The sequence below is a fragment of the Nicotiana tomentosiformis genome, chromosome 6 (assembly GCF_000390325.3).
Source record: "Nicotiana tomentosiformis chromosome 6, ASM39032v3, whole genome shotgun sequence".
NCBI classification, from domain to species: Eukaryota; Viridiplantae; Streptophyta; class Magnoliopsida; order Solanales; family Solanaceae; genus Nicotiana; species Nicotiana tomentosiformis.
Window position 1 is genome coordinate 102866425 of NC_090817.1, and position 18046 is coordinate 102884470.

At 41.3% G+C, this 18046-nt stretch overlaps 1 long non-coding RNA gene across 1 annotated transcript; it reads left to right on the plus strand.

The window, feature by feature from the left end:
• Positions 1–14441: 14441 nt before the first annotated feature.
• Positions 14442–17583, plus strand: LOC104100692 (uncharacterized). The gene is made up of 2 exons (XR_011408774.1): positions 14442–16872; positions 17290–17583. It is a non-coding gene; the product is annotated as an uncharacterized lncRNA (long non-coding RNA).
• Positions 17584–18046: the final 463 nt, after the last annotated feature.

Below are 18046 nucleotides of genomic sequence, written 5' to 3' on the forward strand. Positions count from 1 at the left end.
AACAAGAGGAGTGAAAGGGATATGGATAGCCGCTTCAATTTTTGCTGGTTTTGCACTATATATTTTGAAAGTTTTAAGGCTTAATCGGGCTGGAATCATATAATTTCTGCTGTTGTTTTACTCGAATCCGCTGCTGAACTCCTACCCTACTGCTTCCTTCAGCTTTTATTTAGCTGTGTTAGCTTTGTTTCCTACCGATCCAGTTAGCTTTGTTTCCTACCGATCCAGGTACTAATTTCATTCTCAGATTATGTATTGCCATGTAGATGTTTTAGTATTATAAAATTTGCCTCAGTTTGTTCATCTATATGTTCACTGAATATTCCTTCACTGTTTAACTTTAAATTCGAATTGGACCAAGTACATTGAGAAATAAGGATATGAGATGAATTCATAAATAACTGTATGTGTTGTTTGGACATTGTTCGAATTCCTTGGATTTTGAATTTTGGAATTCTGTTTGTTGTTTTGTTTTTGTGCAGAATTAGTATGAAATGAACCTGTAATGACTATACTTTGGGTTATAGTGATTAGCAAAATTAGTATGTGAGTGATTGTTATTTGTATATATTTCCTAAGAGTCAACTAGCTCATTTATCTAGCATATAACAGAAACATGAAATTAGTTTTAGATTGGGGAATCTTATAGTTCATAATGCCAATTGCTGAATCTCCATGATTTTGAGTTGAACAGAGTTCTTAGACCATGAATTGTGTTTGTCTTGGTGACCATGGCTAGCACTCAGTACTGGTGGGCTTGTTCCAAAAACCCAAACTCTTTGAAACCTGTAAAGTTTCTTTGAAATCACTGTAGGCGCATATGAGCTTATATAAAAAATGACTGCCAAAGCAATTCTAGTAATTCTAATGCTTTTCTCCAAAATAACTTTGTTAATAATTTAAAAGAATGAACTACTCTCCACATATGAAGATCCATGAATTCTAGACTTCACACTTAATTCTGATCATAGAAAGAAATAATAATGAATCTCGTAGCTTGCTTTAGGCGCGATTAATAAATCATCGTGATTATGGGTACGGTTCCCATGGCATAGTCATGACACATAATTCCAAATTCGAGTGTGCGTTTCACGTGACTCGACCACAACTTCAAATAATAATAAAGATAAACATATTGTAAGTCGCGGGTACATTTCACATGACGCGATTCACAATGTGTACAAAAATAATAGGTGCGCGACATCACAACTTATTTAAATAAATTTCATAAATATTAAAAGCGATAATGCACAAAAGGTTCTAAAACATGTAATTCAGATAATTAGGCCAATTATTAATAGTTGAGCGACCGTGCTAAAACCACGAAACTCGGGATTGCCTAATACCTTCTCCCGGGTTAACAGAATTTCTTACCCGGTCTTTTGTGTTCGCGGATCATAAATAGAATCAATTTCCTCGATTTGGGATTTTAAAATAAATCGGTGACTTGGGACACCATAAATATTTCAAGTGGCGACTCTGATTAAATAAATAATCCCATTTCGATTAATGTTACTTTAATTAGAAAAACTCTTCTATTTCCTATCCTCTCGGAAAAAAAGAGGTGTGACAATATACTATACTATATATATATATATATATATATATATATATATATATATATATATATATATATAGACATCTTAATATAGCTAATGTTATATCGAATATAGCTTATATACTATACACTTAGTATATATATATATATATATATATATAATGTTATATCGAATATAACTTGTATACACCTAAAATTAGATCCCCTTGACCTGAGCACCGTTCCCTCTGTTTTCTTTCTTCTAAGCTCTCATCTTCTAGCATTGCCGTTCCCCCTTAACCAGCTAATGGCATTAAATCTTTGCAAAACCAAAATTATAATAAAAAACCATAAGCACCCAATAACCCCAAAGGAGAGCAAATGGAAGAAAAGCAGAAAGCAAAAGAAATTACCTTGGAAGGTCACAATCGTTGGGTTGCCATTTCCAGTAAAGATAGTCAAGATTCTTCCTCCCATACTTTTGACAAGCCATTCCATCATCCATAAACGATCAATTTGTCCCATTATAAAGAGGGCGAGATTGATTATCAAATACCCATTTGCCAAAAAAAGCTGAAACCGTTTGGATTCGAAATTCGTAAAAAAACTGTGGATTCGAAATAAAAGCTGTGAAATTCGTAAACGGCCTCTAACTGAAACCTCGTAAAAAAAAAGCCGTGGATTCGAAATTCCAAAAATCAGATCTGAAACCGTTTGGATTCGAAATTGTTTCTGCTGTGGATTCGAAATAATTTCTGCTGCATTCGAAATAATTCTGCTGTATCGCTTGGATTCTCATTGTTTGATTAGGTAAGTTTTAAACCCCTTGTATTATGCTTTCATTTGAATAATTGAAACGTTGATTAAGTTTGATTAAACCCCTTGGATTCTCATTGTTTGATTAATCGAAATTGTTGGTACCTGTTTACCCGAAAAATGGATAGAGTTGAATTTGTATGCAGTTCCGAAGATATGTGGCGCAACTTAATACAAAATGCAAGGATAAATAAAATGTGAATGTAGATTGGAGAGAATGTAATCTAGACAAGGCAATCAAGAACAGTGAACCTTAGAATTCAACAAATAGAATCAATTTAAGAAACTGGAATAGCCATTCTTTACTGTAGAGGAATATAATACTTTCATTACAATGTAAGTCTCAGAAAAATCCGTCCTACAGAAATGATAACCAAGCCCTTTTATAGTGGAGGGATTCGGCACCGAGCATAATAAAATAAAACATTAAGTGAGAGACCCATGATAAGTCAGTTTTTCCATAGTTTCTGCTAAGATTCTCTCTAGTGGGATTGCAACGGCTTTTGTCTGCGAGCTCGATCTCGTTTAGAAAACTTGATTTTGGAAGTGATCTTGGTTCGAGCCCGATCATGGTTCGAGCCCTCGAATTGATTCCAGATCAATGTTGGCCGGTCTTCGGATTATCAACACGATAGGTCTACCCTGCGTCATGGTTCGATTTTTGTTCGAGTTCGATTAGGATATCGATCTCGACACGGACCGGCCTTCCCGGGTTCGAGGTAAGTTCATCCTCTCTTCGGGATCTTACTTCGATATATCACCCTTCGAACCATACCGGACATGCCAAGGCTGAAATCTATTTCGACCGTATACAGATAGTCCCCTTGTTTCTCAGAAAAAATGCAGCGAGAAACGACATGATTTTCAACAGCTCGATCGGATTATATCTTGTCATTTCCATCGGGTTCGACTATGACGCATCTGGAAGCTGTCCCATCAGTTTAGTCTTTCAAGGCATTTAATGCATGCCAGGCGGTGGTCGGCCACTGCTGATACTGAACCGCCATCGTTTGAACCTATAAATAACTCTTATCTTTATCCTTTATCATTTTTACATCTTCTATCTTCCAAAATTTCCCAAGCTCTTCTTCGTACTCTCCAACTTACCAGTAAAGTTGTGATTTCTTTCCGAAAAAGCCCTTCTTCAATTATACCAAACCTCTGTTACTTCCTTCTATTCCTTACTTTTGTATTCAAAAATGGCGAAAACATCGCAAACCATTCCTCTGAAAGAGAAGGCTTCATCTTCACAGTGTGTCGCCGATGAGGCACCGGCAGAACCACGGCCTGAGGAGTGTGTTCCCGGGGCGTGCGTCCTTACTTCAGATTTTAAGGTTGATAAATATTCATCGGTCCCTGGCCGGTGTGAGCCGGTATCGAGGTACATGTGTTTGATAACCGAGAAACACCTCGATCTGTTAAAGAAGGATTGCAATTGGGGTGAAAAAGAAGTAATAATACCTACCCCTGACGAAGATATCACTTCTTACGCGAAAGGGTTTTTGAACGTATATACTTACCCTTTCACTTTGGGTCCCCTTGATTCCGTCATTATCGACTTCTGTTGACAATATCAGGTAACCCTAGGCCGGGTCCATCCTTCCTTGTGGCGGATCGTTATCCTGATCCAATATTTTATGAGCAAAATCGAGGGAATGCCGTTCACCCTCGATCATCTTATCCGGTTGTACCGTCCCCGACTTTTTCGAGGAGGGTTAATAAAACTCCAGCGTCGGGCTACCAAGGCTCTGTTCTCGAGTATTGACGAGGACAGGGACCGGGGTTGGATGGGCAGGTTCGTTCGAGTAAGGACTCTAGACCTGATCCCGACTGAGAAGATGCCCTTTCCCGGGGAGTGGAACATGAAATGTAAATATAATCTTGTTGTTGCTTCTATTTTGTTCTTCCATTTATTCTCTTATCGACACTCCTCCTCTTGTGATGTAGCGGTTCCCTGGATGCCCGGAGCGGTTCCCGATCTCAAGAACTGGGTAAGGGCTCTTGTTTCGACCTCCACATACGTCGAGCGCTTGTGGCGTGATTTGTCAAAGGGTCAGTGGGAGGCCAAAAATCACGGTAAGCTCTTTTCTCGGACTCTGATGATCCGAACGAGGGGTTTTTTCAAAATATATTTTTATAAAGTTTTCCATATGCAGGTTTGGGTAAAGACGCGGTCTTGAGGCCTCTGTCCAATGAGGAGGATGTTTGACCTCTGTCCCAAAGCCGGTGAAGGAAAATAAAAGGAAAAGAGCCTCGGCTCCAGAATATCCAAAGCCGAAGAAGAGGACGGCTCGTAAGCCGAACAAGAATGTCATTCCTTTGACCGTGGAATCCATTTTGCATTTAAGGGATGAAGATGAAGAAGAAGAAGAAGAAGAGGACAATGAGTCCGTGCTGGCGGTCCGAACGAAGAGAGCCGCCGATGCCTCATCGCCGGCTGGATCGATGATGTTCTATGAGGCTCCGCCTCGAACTAAAGATATACCGGAGAAAGATCCAGGTAGAGTCCCCGAACTATCGGATGTCGGAGACGCCCCTCATCGGAGTCAACCAGTAGGGGTTACAATCGAAGACCCCCTCGAACCCCTCCGAGCGGAGGGGAACGCTTCAAGCGAGTCATTTGGGGCAGCAACGATCGAGGATTCGCCTACCTTTCCCGCTTTTTCCACAGGGGTGATTCGGGAAGCTTAAGCTCTAGGAGCCCTCGATCTAGACAGGCCCCACGATGGAGAAGATCCGTTTCGTGACCTGTTTACCGGTATCGAGGATGTTGCCGGTGCCTGTGAAGAATCAGATCTTTTTCAGGGATTGCGGCAGGCTTTGAATCAGGTGAGCCTTTAAATTATTTTTTTTTGTCGGTACTGTCTTTATGTTCGTTTTTCGTTAACTTCACTTCTTGTTTCTTTTTAGGCTGCGGCAGTCCATCGAGAACAATGTTCTCGTTCCCAGAATGAGTTGCATCGATACGCGACCGACCTACACCGCACTACTGACGAGAGGAACTCCCTTAGGGCAGAGAGAGAAGGATATAAAAGACCTCCGAGCTGAGCTGGCCAAGGCTTATCGAGATCAGAATGATTTGTCTGAGTAGGTAATGATGCTTTTGAAAGCCTATGGGCTTGATATCGGAACGATAGCTACATTTCGGTCTCACAACTGCAGGAAAAAATCGAGATGATCGGGAAGCTTCGTGAGGAGGTCGACGTGATAAGGATGCAGTCCTTGCGGTGGAAAGAAGGTATGGACCGCTTTGCTGCAGAAAAAGAGACCGCTCGAGCCCAGTTATCTTCGTCCGAAACCCAGCTTCAGAAAATGAAGGAAAAAGGCCCGGCTTAGGCCAGAAGAATTGAGGAGCTTGAGGCTCGGTTGGCCTATGTACTTGCCAAGGCCGAATCCGATGCTGAAAAGGCAAAGGCCGACGTGGATGCGCTCGTGGCCGTCTATCGGGCCGACGATGAAGCTGCCCAAGTCCAGGCAAGAGAGGCGGCTGAATCAGCCGATAGTCGAGCGCATTGGGTCGCCGAACTTGCTAAGTGCCGATCCAGAAGGGAAACTCTTGAGGAGATTCATGCTCGCGGCTTCGATCTCGCGGAAGAGATAAAAAGGGCAAAAGAACTCAAAGCTGATGCTGAAGCTCTGGTTTCTGACGGTGATGACGACGACGATGGGAGCAAGAGCGGATCCAAAAACGGGGGGAACCTGATAAAGAAGAGACCACTCCCGGTCGAGAAATTTAGTTCGTAATTTTTACGCTGTAATCACCCATGCAGATAAATTTGTGTATAAACATATCTCCCCTTTCGCTGATTTGCTTATGTTTTTGTTTCCCGCCTTGCGAGGACTTTATTTGTCTTATGAATGTTTCCACAATGTTTTAAACAGCTTAATCAAATTTGGACCTCGTAGCCTCTGCAACCGAGCGAGCATTTACTCAAACTTGGGGCAATGTAGCCCTTTAGGTTCATTAGTTGTCAATGATTCGATTTTGAAGAAATATGGCCCGTGGGCGTAATGAGCGAGTTTTTGCTCGGACTTGAAATTGTAGCCCGTAGGCTTAGTGGTCGAGTGAGTGTTTGCCCGAACTCGAAATAGAAAATAGTCAGTAGGCTTGGTCGAGTGAATGGTTCGAAACTCGAAGTAATGTAGCCCGTAGGCTTAATGGTTGAGTGAGTGTTTTGCTCGAACACGAAATAAAAATAGCCTGTAGGCTTGATCGAGTGAATGATTCGAACTCGAAGTAATGTAGCCCGTAGGCTTAATGGTCGAGTGAGTGTTTTGCTCGAACTCGAAATAAAAATAGCCCGTAGGCTTGGTCGAGTGAATGGTTCGAACTCGAAGTAATGTAGCCCGTAGGCTTTAATGGTCGAGTGAGTGTTTTGCTCAAACTCGAAATAAAAATAGCCCGTAGGCTTGATCGAGTAAATGATTCGAACTCGAAGTAATATAGCCCGTGGGCTTAATGATCGAGTGAGAGTTTCGAACTCGAAGTAATGCAGCCCGTAGGCTTAATGGTCGAGTGAATGTTTTGCTCGAACTCGAAATAAAAATAGCCCGTAGGCTTAATCGAGTGAATGATTCGAACTCGAAGTAATGTAGCCCGTGGGCTTAATGATCGAGTAAGTGTTTCGAACTCGAAATAATGTAGCCCGTAGGCTTAATGGTCGAGTGAGTGTTTTGGTCGAACTCAAAAAAAATAGCCCGTAGGCTTGATCGAGTGAATGATTCGTACTCGAAGTAATGTAGCCTGTAGGCTTGGTCGATTTGTATCTCAATTCTGATTGCACAATAAATCTCGAAATAGAGGAATTTTCATTGGATATAAGATGCCGATAAAAAAGAGAACTTTCTTTGCACGTTATTACATGCCTGGGTTCGGGCCAATCTATATGAGCATGGTTCGCTTTGACCATTTGGCGCTTTACAGTTTTTCCTATTGGGACCCTGTTGCTGTGAAATAACTTTCTTGCGGGACCTCGGATATTGTTATAAATGCTGCACGACCAATGGTTGCCTCATTAAAAACCTTGTCGAAAAACCCATTTGGGATAAAACCGGTCTAAGGGAAAAAGAGTGCAACGCGTGCTTTCTGGCGAGAGATCCGTCCCTTGTTCGGACTTCTGTAGGGGTCAGTTTCGATATATAAACGAATAAGGAAAGGTTGTACCTTAACAGTAGTACCGCTTTAGATGTGATACATTCCAACTGCTTGATAGTTGTTTGCCGTTTATAACGCCGTTCCTGTATGACTCCTTTCCGATGTCTTCGAGTACCTGATATGGTCCTTCCCAATTTGGTCCTAGCTTCCCTTTATTCGGATTTTGGGTATTGATGGTAATTTTTCTCAACACTAAGTCCCCAGGCTTGAAATGGCGGAGTTTGGTTCTTCGATTATAATATCTTTTGATTCGCTGCTTTTGGGCGGCCATTCGGACGAGAGCAGCTTCTCTCTTTTCATCTGATAGTTCGAGGCTTGTATTCATAGCCTCGTTATTTGATTCTTCCATCGCGAATCGAAATCTGGCACTGGGTTCACCAACCTCGATTGGTATCAATGTTTCGGATCCATATACTAAGGAGAACGGGGTCGCCCCCGTACTGGATTTTGACGTTGTCCGATATGCCCAAAGGACTTCAGGCCGGATTTCTCTCCATCTCCCTTTAGCGTCGTTCAACCTCTTCTTTAAATTTTGAATGACGGTTTTGTTTGTTGATTCGGCCTGCCCATTCCCACTGGGGTGGTATGGCATCACAATATCCTTCTTATCTTGTGGTCTTCGAGGAATCTTGTTACTTTGCTGCCAACGAATTGTTTTCCATTGTCACATACTATTTCGGCGGGTATCCCGAACCGGCATATGATATGATCCCAAATAAAGTCTATAACTTCTTTCTCTCTTATTTTCTCGAACGCCTGCGCTTCAACCCATTTAGAAAAATAGTCAGTCATAAACAAAATGAATTTGGCTTTACCTGGGGTCGATGGCAGAGGGCCGACGATATCTATTCCCCATTTCATGAATGGCCACGGGGATAGGACCGAGTGGAGTTGCTCATCGGGCTGGTGGATCATCGGTGCGAACCTTTGACATTTGTCACATTTACGAACAAATTCCTTCGTATCTTTGCCCATATCGATCCAATAATACCCTGCTATGATTATTTTTTGGACTAATGTGTCGGCTCCAGAGTGGTTCCCGCAAGTACCCTCATGCACTTCCCGTAGGACGTAATCGACATCCCCCGGACCCAAGCATACTGCCAACGGTCAATCGAACGTTCTTCGGTACAACGTTCCGTCCGAAGCCAGAGTGAATCGAGCAGCTTTGGTCCGTAGGGTTATGGAATCTTTAGGGTCCAATGGGAGTTTTTCGCTTTTCAAATATTCAATATACTTGTTTCTCCAATCCTAGGTTAAGCTTGTAGAATTTATTTCGGCGTGACCTTCTTCGATTACCGATCTTGAAAGTTGAACAACATACCCCGAGCCCGTATCATCTACCTCGACCGACGACCCCGAATTCGCCAGCGCGTCGGCCTCATTATTCTGTTCCCGTGGTACATGCCGTAAAGTCCATTGTTTGAAATGGCGCAAAGTGATAAGCTGTTTATCTAAATACCTCTGCATTCTACCTTCTCGAACTTCGAAGGTTTTGTTTACTTGACTCACCACCAGCAAGGAGTCGCAGTTGGCTTCAATGACTTCTGCTCCCAAGTTTCTAACTAACTCGAGACCTGCAATCATGGCTTAATACTCGGCCTCGTTGTTAGTAAACCTGATAGTTTTAATAGATTGCCTAATAATTCCACCCGTGGGTGGTTTCAAAACTATGCCCAGTCCGGACCCTTTTACGTTCGAAGTCCCGTCCGTAAAAAGGATCTATACCCTCGATGATGTACCTGATTTCAACAGTTCTTTTTCGACTTCGGGTACGAGGGCTGGTGTGAAATCGTCCACGAAGTCCGCTAAAACTTGAGACTTGATGGTCATGCGGGGTTGATATTCGATATCGTACCCACTGAGTTCGACGACCCATTTGGCCAGTCGGCCTGATAACTCGGGTTTGTGCAAAATACTACGAAGCGGGTATGTGGACAATACACATATAGGATGACATTGAAAGTATGGCCTTAACTTCCTCGAGGTGCTTATCAGTGCCAGCGCCAACATTTCTAGGAGCGGATATCTAGTTTCCGCCTCTCCTAAGGTTCGACTCGTATAATAAACGGGGAATTGCGTACCTTGCTCTTCTCGAACTAGGACACCGCTTACGGCGACTTCCGATATTGCCAAGTACAAACAAAGTTTCTCGTCTGTTTTTGGAGTGTGAAGCAGTGGTGCGCTTGATAGATATCGCTTTAGTTCTTCTAATGCTTGTTGGCACTCCGGGGTCCAAGAAAAATCGTTCTTCTTTTTGAGTAGAGAGAAAAATTTATGACTTCGATCAGATGATCTTGACATGAACCGGCTTAAGGCGGCGATCCGACCCGTTAGCCTTTGTACAGCCTTCACGCTGTCTACAACGACGATGTCTTCGATGGCCTTGATTTTATCGGGGTTAATCTCTATTCCCCGATGTGATACCATGAAGCCGAGGAACTTGCCCGAACCGATCCCGAAAGCACATATCTCGTGGTTGAGCTTCATTTTGTATTTCCTCAAAATCTTGAACGTTTCCTGCAAATGAATTAACTGGTCCTCTGCGCGCAGGGACTTGACTAACATGTCATGAATATAAACTTCAATTGATTTTCCTATTTGTTCTTCGAACATTTTATTCACTAGGCGTTGGTAAGTAGCCCCTGCATTTTTTAGCCCGAAAGGCATCACATTATAACAATACGTTCCATATTTGGTGACAAATGAGGTTTTTTCCTGGTCCTCCGGGTTCATCTGTATTTGATTATACCCGGAATAGGCATCGAGAAAAGTGAGGATCTCGTAGCCGGCCGTGGCATCGATCATGCGATCGATATTGGGCAACGGAAAGGAATCTTTGGGGCATGCTTTGTTCAAATCCTTATAGTCCACGCACATTCTAAGTTTGTTCCGTTTTTTAGGGACTACAACTACGCTGGCTAACCATTCGGGATATTTCACCTATCGAATGGACCCTACTTTGAGAGTTTGGTTACCTCGTCCTTTATGAATGCATTCTTTCTATCGGACTGGGGTCTTCTCTTTTGCTTCACTGGTCTGAACCTGTGGTCCAAACTTAGCTGATGCGTCGTTATGTCCGGCGGGATCCCTGTTATATCTAAATAGGACCAGGCAAAATAATCGATGTTATTGATAAGAAATTGAACGAGTTTCTTCCTGAGTTCAGGGCTCAACCCCGTTCCCAAGTATACCTTTCGCTCGGGCCGGCGCTCGATTAATATGACTTGCTCTAGCTCCTCGATCATCGATTTTGTGGCGTCGGAGTCATTGGGAATCACGAAATATCGAGGGACTCTTTGGTCTCCATCCTCTTCGATTTTCTGGTTTTCTGGCTGGGTTGAAGCCGATGTCTGCGATTGCTATTTGGTGTCCCGTTCTCCTTCTGGGCCCGATCCTTTTATCGGCGAAAGTGAGGACACTGGTTTAGCTTCGTCGACGACGAACATTTCTTTCGCGGCTGGTTGTTCTCCGTACACCGTTTTGACACCTCCCGATATCGGGAATTTTAGAACCTGGTGTAGGGTCGAAGGCACAGCTCTCATGTCGTGGATCCATGGCCTTCCGAAAAGGGCGTTATATCTCATATCGCCTTCGATCACGTGAAACTTTATTTCCTGGATGGTTCCCGCCACGTTTATTGGTATGACTATCTCACCTTTGGTGGTTTCGCATGCCATATTGAACCCGTTTAGGACCAGAGTTGCGGGTACGATATGATCCTGGAGGCCGAGCTGCTCCACTACCTTCAATCGGATGATGTTGGCTGAGCTACCTGGATCGATTAACACACGCTTAATTTTAGTTTTATTTACGAGTACGGATATTACCAGCGCATCGTTGTTGGGTTTGGATGACCCCCTCTGCATCTTCATCACCAAAGGACAGAGTCCCCATGGGTGCGTAATCTTGAGTCCAAGATCGCTTTTCCCTCACCATCGATGTTTTAGTGCGTTTAAGCATTGGTCCCCGAGGGGTATCGATGCCGCCGATGATCATGTGGATGACGTGCTACGGTTCTTCTTGCTCGTTTTGCTTGCTGAAATTCCTACTTCTAAAATGGCTCTTTGCCCTATCACTCAGAAACTCCCGAAGGTGCCCTTTGTTAAATAGGCGAGCTACTTCCTCTCTTAGTTGCTTGCAATCTTCCGTTCTGTGGCCACGGGTACCATGGTATTCACACGTTTGATTGGGATTTCTTCGGGCAGGATCAGTCTGCATTGGTCGAGGCCATTTAGTGTCTTCGATGCGTCCGATGGCCGACACGAGAGCGGATGCACCAACGCTGAAGTTATATTCTGATAATCGAGGTGCTTCTATAGGCTCGGCATATTTATCGAAGCCGCTCTTACTCATAAGCCCCCGAGAATTTTGTCCTCGATCAATTCTTTGATTGTTTCGAACTGCGTTGCGTGCTGAACCGTTGTTCACCCGATCTGTGACGTATGGTCGATATCAGTCTCTGTTCGACCTTTGTTCTTTGTCGATCTGCTTTTGATTAATAACTGTCTTGTTCTGATGAACGGGTCCGTACGGGGCCCCCGACTGATCATCCTCGACCCTAATTTTCGATTGATATCGGTTGTGCACAGCTGCCCAAGTTACCGCTGGATACTCGATCAAATTTTGTTTCAGCCGATGTGATGCTGTCGAACTTAGCTCGTTCAACCCTTGGGTGAAAGCTTGTACGGCCCAGTCGTCTGTGACCGGGGGTTATTCCATGTGTTCTATTTGAAATCGGGATACGAATTCCCTCAGCATTTCTCCCTGCTTTGCTTTACTTTGAAGAGGTCTGATTTTCTCGTTGCAACCTTTATGGCACCAGCATGTGCTTTTATGAATGAATCTGCTAACATGGCAAAGGAATCGATGGAATTCGGCGGTAAATTGTGGTACCAAATCATAGCTCCTTTCGAGAGGGTTTCCCCGAACTTTTTCAACAACACAGATTCGATCTCATCGTCTTCCAAATCATTGCCTTTTATGGAACATGTGCAAGAGGTGACATGTTTGTTAGGATCGGTCGTACCGTTATATTTGGGATTTCGGGCATACGAAATTTTTTGGGGATTAGCTTCGGTGCCGCACTCGACGAAAAAGGCTTTTGTATGAATTTTTTTGAATCAAGCCCTTTTATCATTGATGGAGACCCCGGGATTTGGTCGACCCTGGCATTGTACGTTTCCACCCTCTTGTCGTTGGCTTCGACTCGTTTTGTGAGTTCCTCGAGCAATTTAGTAATTTCGGGAGTAGTCCCCGATTCTTGCTCGTTAGATTTCACTATGGCAGGCTCTGTTCTGGGGGTGACTTCTCGAAGTGGATTGGAAACCGGCCTGCTTTGTGCGCGAGTTTGGCTCTGTAGCTGAGCTATCGCTACTTGTTGGGCTTGTAACATCTCGAAGATCATGCGTAAGCTGGCCCCGATTTCCCCTGGGTTTTGGATGTCTTGGGCTATGGATCGAGTACCGCCGTGAATGCTTCTTTCCGGTTCGGAACGCTGGTTCGCTTCCAAAGCTATTTGTGAATTGACATCTAGTGGTATTTCGGCTCGAATCTCGGGTACTTCGATTCGAGCCTCGGGTGGTGCCAAGTTGTTGGTTTCATCTTGAAGGCCGGCTTCGGAATCGATCGGTGAAGCCATTCGATCGGTGGCTATTCGTAGCTGACCCTGAATTGAAGATGTTTTCGGAAATAAGTGCGAGGCACAATGGCGTGTTCTTTTTTAGATTTGTATCAAATGACCACTGTTATCCTCGGCCTCATGGTGGGCGCCAAACTGTTTACCCAAAAAATGGATAGAGTTGAATTTGTACGCAGTTCCGAAGATATGTGGCGCAACTTAATACAAAATACAAGGATAAATAAAATGTGAATGTAGATTGGAGAGAATGTAATCTAGACAAGGCAATCAAGAACAGTGAACCTTAGGATTCAACAAATAGAATCAATCTAAGAAACTGGAATAGCCATTCTTTACTGTAGAGGAATATAATACTTTCATTACAATGTAAGTCTCAGAAAAATCCGTCCTACAGAAATGATAACCAAGCTCATTTATAGTGGAGGGATTCGGTACCGAGCATAATAAAATAAAATATTCAATGGGAGACCCATGATAAGTCAGCTTATCCATAGTTTCTGCCAAGATTCCCTCTAGTGGGATTGCAACAGCTTTTGTCTGCAAGCTCGATCTCGTTTAGAAAACTTGATTTTGGTTCGAGCTTGATTTCGGCTCAAACTAGTGATCTTGGTTCGAGCCCGATCATGGTTCGAGCCCTCGAATTGATTCCAGATCAATGTTGGTCGGTCTTCGGATTATCAGCACGATAGGTCTACCCTGCGTCATGGTTCGATTTTTGTTCGAGTTCGATTAGGATATCGATCTCGACACGGACCGGTCTTCCCGGGTTCGAGGTTAGTTCATCCTCTTTTCGGGATCTTACTTCGATACATCACCTTTCGAACCATACCGGACATGCCAAGGCTAAAATCTATTTCGACCGTATATAGTACCAATGCTATTCTGTTGCATCTTTCTTCTTCAGGCAAGCTTGTTGGTAATTGACTGATCTCTTATTCTTAGTCCATGAAAATTAAAATATAAACTTAATTCTGGCTGTCAAGGTGTTTGAGCATAGAGAACATGATATAGATGTTGATTTGATCCATTAATTTGTTTGTTTGATTGGAAGTCTGGAACTGCTTTAAGCTTGTTTTTATTTACTGCCTAAACAAAATAAACTGTGCAAAATTGTTTCTCCTTGTCCAAGGAAACATGCTTTCATATGTTTCAAGGTCAGCTGGCCAATCTTCTTTGCTAGTGGTGCTTTCTCCATTCCCCGGTCTCGTGAGCCTTCCCATGTGCCGACGATGAAGGTTCTAGGAGTGGAGATGGAGATGATGCTAGATAAAAAACTCATTGAATGGTATGTATTGCTAAACAAAGTATTGAACTTGTCAATATTTAGTTGAAACTAGTTGTTGTGGTGGTTGTTATTAGTTGTTATTGTTGTTAGATAATGGTTGTTAGTGTTAGTTAATAGTTGTTAGTTAATTATTGTTATTGTTGTTGTTAGTATATTCATTATTGTTGATTAATTATGGTTGAATGACATCAATATAATGCCTGCCATTATAGGATGGATATTGGTTGTAATTGGCAAGTGGTGTAGCTCAAAAATAGGCATTTCCTGCCCAGGTTTTACCCAGATTTCCGACCGAATTCGGTCGGAAATTAATTTTTTTGCCCAAATATTCATAATTTCCGACCGAATTCGGTCGGAAATTATGAATTTATATTTTAAAAAAAAATAAATTAACAATTTACAACTAGTTATTTAATTAAATAAAATTATTATTTTTTTCAAATTTCCGACCGAAATCGGTCGGAAATTAAAATTTTAAAATAAACAATTTAATAGTTTTCAATCGATTTCGGTCGGAAATTGAAGTTTGACAATCAGTCAACGCTTTGAAATTTCCGACCGACTTCAGTCGGAAATTTCTATCGATTTCGGTCGGTATACGTTTGCGACCATCGTTTTCGGTCGGAATTTGGTCGAAAATTATCAATTTGCGGACGGAATTACACTATTTTTTAGTAGTAAGTAAGAATATCAACGATAAATTTTCAATGAAAAAGTATAAAATAAAAGTAGAATAATAAAATCGGCTCAAGAATTTGATAAGTTGATATACAACAATAACATACCCATTGAAAACCCACAAAGTGGGGTCTGAGGAGGTAGAGTGTACGCAGACCTTACCTCTACCTTGTAAGGTAGAGAGGTGGTTTCCCAAAAGACCCTCGGCTCAAGAGAAAACATGGCCAAAAAAAAGGTCAGATAAGGACAATCAATTCAATGCAGTATGACAATGAAAGTAACAAAGGCGAATAAGTCGTGATAAAGCAGTCTAAAAAGGAGCAATAGCTATCACAGATAAATAAGATAATCGAATTACAAGAAACAATAGATAGTAGCAGAAATCAAAGGGTAAGAAACTATTGTGAGCACGTGATTTTTGCTTGACAGAAAATACTCTTACAAATTCAAAATAGGTTTTTCTAATTATTTTAATTTTTTATATAATTTTTAGGAATTTCTTGTTAATTGTTGCTTGCATTTAATTGCATATTTAACATTTTAAAATCATGAGAAAAATACCAAAAATGTCAAAATTTTCATGCATAGCATTTTAGGTCTTAATTGCATTTAGGATTTAATTACATAAGTTAATTGCGCTATTAAACAAAAAATAAAAAATATTAGTCATTTTTACATTTTTAGCTTTTAGTTGCAAATTAATAATTTCCTTTCATTAGTCTTAAGTTAATTAATTATTTTTATGTAGACAATTAATTTAATTTTACAAATTAGATTTGACGTAGGACTTAGTTTAGGATTTTAATTAATTTTATTAAGCTAAAAATCAAGAAAAAAAGAAGAAAGAAAGCTTGCTTAATTCCGGATTCGATCACAACCATTTTCAGTGGCCCAATTGCTCCAAATATTACCCCAAAAATCCGTCCAGCCCAACACCTTTTTCCCCTACCCAGCTTCTGATCCGCCCTGAACCCATGACCCGCCCCATCTCCCTCTCTAAATCCTAGCCACCCACTAACTTTAATCCAACATCTCACCTTTTTTCCTCACACCAAATATAAACCAAATATAACACAAACCCTAATCCTAAAAGAAACTAACCCAGCCGCATCTCCTCAACCCCCCACCTCTGTCCGCCGCTACAACACGCCCAAACTCACTGGAATCAGGCGAGTTAACTCGCAAACTCGTGCACATGGTCCTTCCTTTCTCCCTTTGCCACGTATCCTAACGACCTATGACAAACAGAATTATTCTTTCCGAATTTCACGCACTCCTTATTTTTCTGTCAGATTTATGCTCTTTTGGCGAAAATAGAAAAAATGTGGGGCGTAGGATCGAGTCACACTCGATCTACTCCTTACATCTGTCTTATCTCGCCAAACCAAGAATTTATTTTGGATTTTTGGGGGTGATTTTCGGATTCCTTGGCATCCAAGGAGAAAAGGTTCGAGTGAAGCTATAAATAGGAGGATTTTCATAGGAGAGAGCCGTGGAAAAAAAAAATTCCAAGACTCTTTCTCTTCATTTTCATTCTGATTTCTTTCTCTTCAAGTTCAAAGCTAGAAAACAAAAAAAAAATAAAAAAAATTAGGCTGTGTTTCTTTTCATTTCCTACTATTTTTTTTTTTTTGGCTGGGATTCATGGCTTGAGTTTGAAGCTGCTGTGGTTTTGGTCTTCTACTTTGTGTTCTTGCTGCTGTTTCTTCTCAGAATTTCAGAGATTTATTTTCTCTTTTACTTATCTTTGCTGCTTTAAGGTACACACAAAAGCTTGCCAATACATGGATCTATGAAAATTGATTTACCTATTTATGCCAAAACATGTTGAATTGATTCTAGTGAGTTTGAAAATATGTTATTCTTGTGTATTTGAAGACTGTTCTTTTCTGGGTTTCAATTAGTATGTTTATAAATTGATTAGAAATTATGTGAATCTGGTTTAGTTTGGAGGATGGTGTGGAATCCGTTAATCAAGATGTTAGGTGACAGAATTAGCACATTTCCATACATTTAGTCATTTTTTTTCCTCTCGAAATTTTCAGTCACTGATTCATGTGTAACTTCAAAATATAGATATAGGCTATTGGTAGACTTGAGTGATTTGGAATTCTGTTTATTGCTTTGTGAGTCTATGACGTTGATTCAAACTTTTTCTAAATACATCTGTGTTGAAGGATCTTGAGTAGCAGATTTAACCATCAATGAAGCTATTTTTGTTGGCTTCCTCTTTCGTCGTCATAGAAGCTGCTGGGTGGAAATCGTTTTGTAACAATAGGAGGATTAACTAGCTATAATGTTATAGCTTTATTTCTGATTTCATGAGTTTTCTTGTATCAATTTGTAACTGGGTGAAACCTTTTCACTTGGGTAGTACATCTTGAGTCATAAGTGCCTTATTCATGTTGATTAGTTCAATGTAATATTACTGCTTCGGACGTGAAATCAATTGCAATGACTTAGTCCAGTAATACGGTTCTTATTCGCTATGTTAAAACTTTGTTACTAACAGTCGCTATCTGATTGCTAAATTTTCAAACTTTTCTTGGCATGCCCTTGTTTTGTCCATGTTCCATTCCTTTTCTCTGGTTCACTGAGCAATTCTCGATATAGTTTGTCCCTTTTTGCGCTTATATGGTCATTTATTAAGATTTTGATATTTTGTTAGAAGATTCTGTTAATTTCATTCTTAAGTTTGAACATGGAAATGGTTCAGAGTTGGCGTGAATTTGATAAGTTGTGTTGCTTATTGGATTTGATTTGCTTTTATTAATCAATAGGCTATTTCGTTAATATTTACGCTAGTTGGGCCATTTGTCAGTGTTAGAGAAATCAGAAAATTGGACTAGGTTTAAAATAGTATGGTTTGCTAGTTTGAGCAAATTTGATAAATAAATTGGTGAGGCAAATAAATCATCTGCCAGGACATTTTCG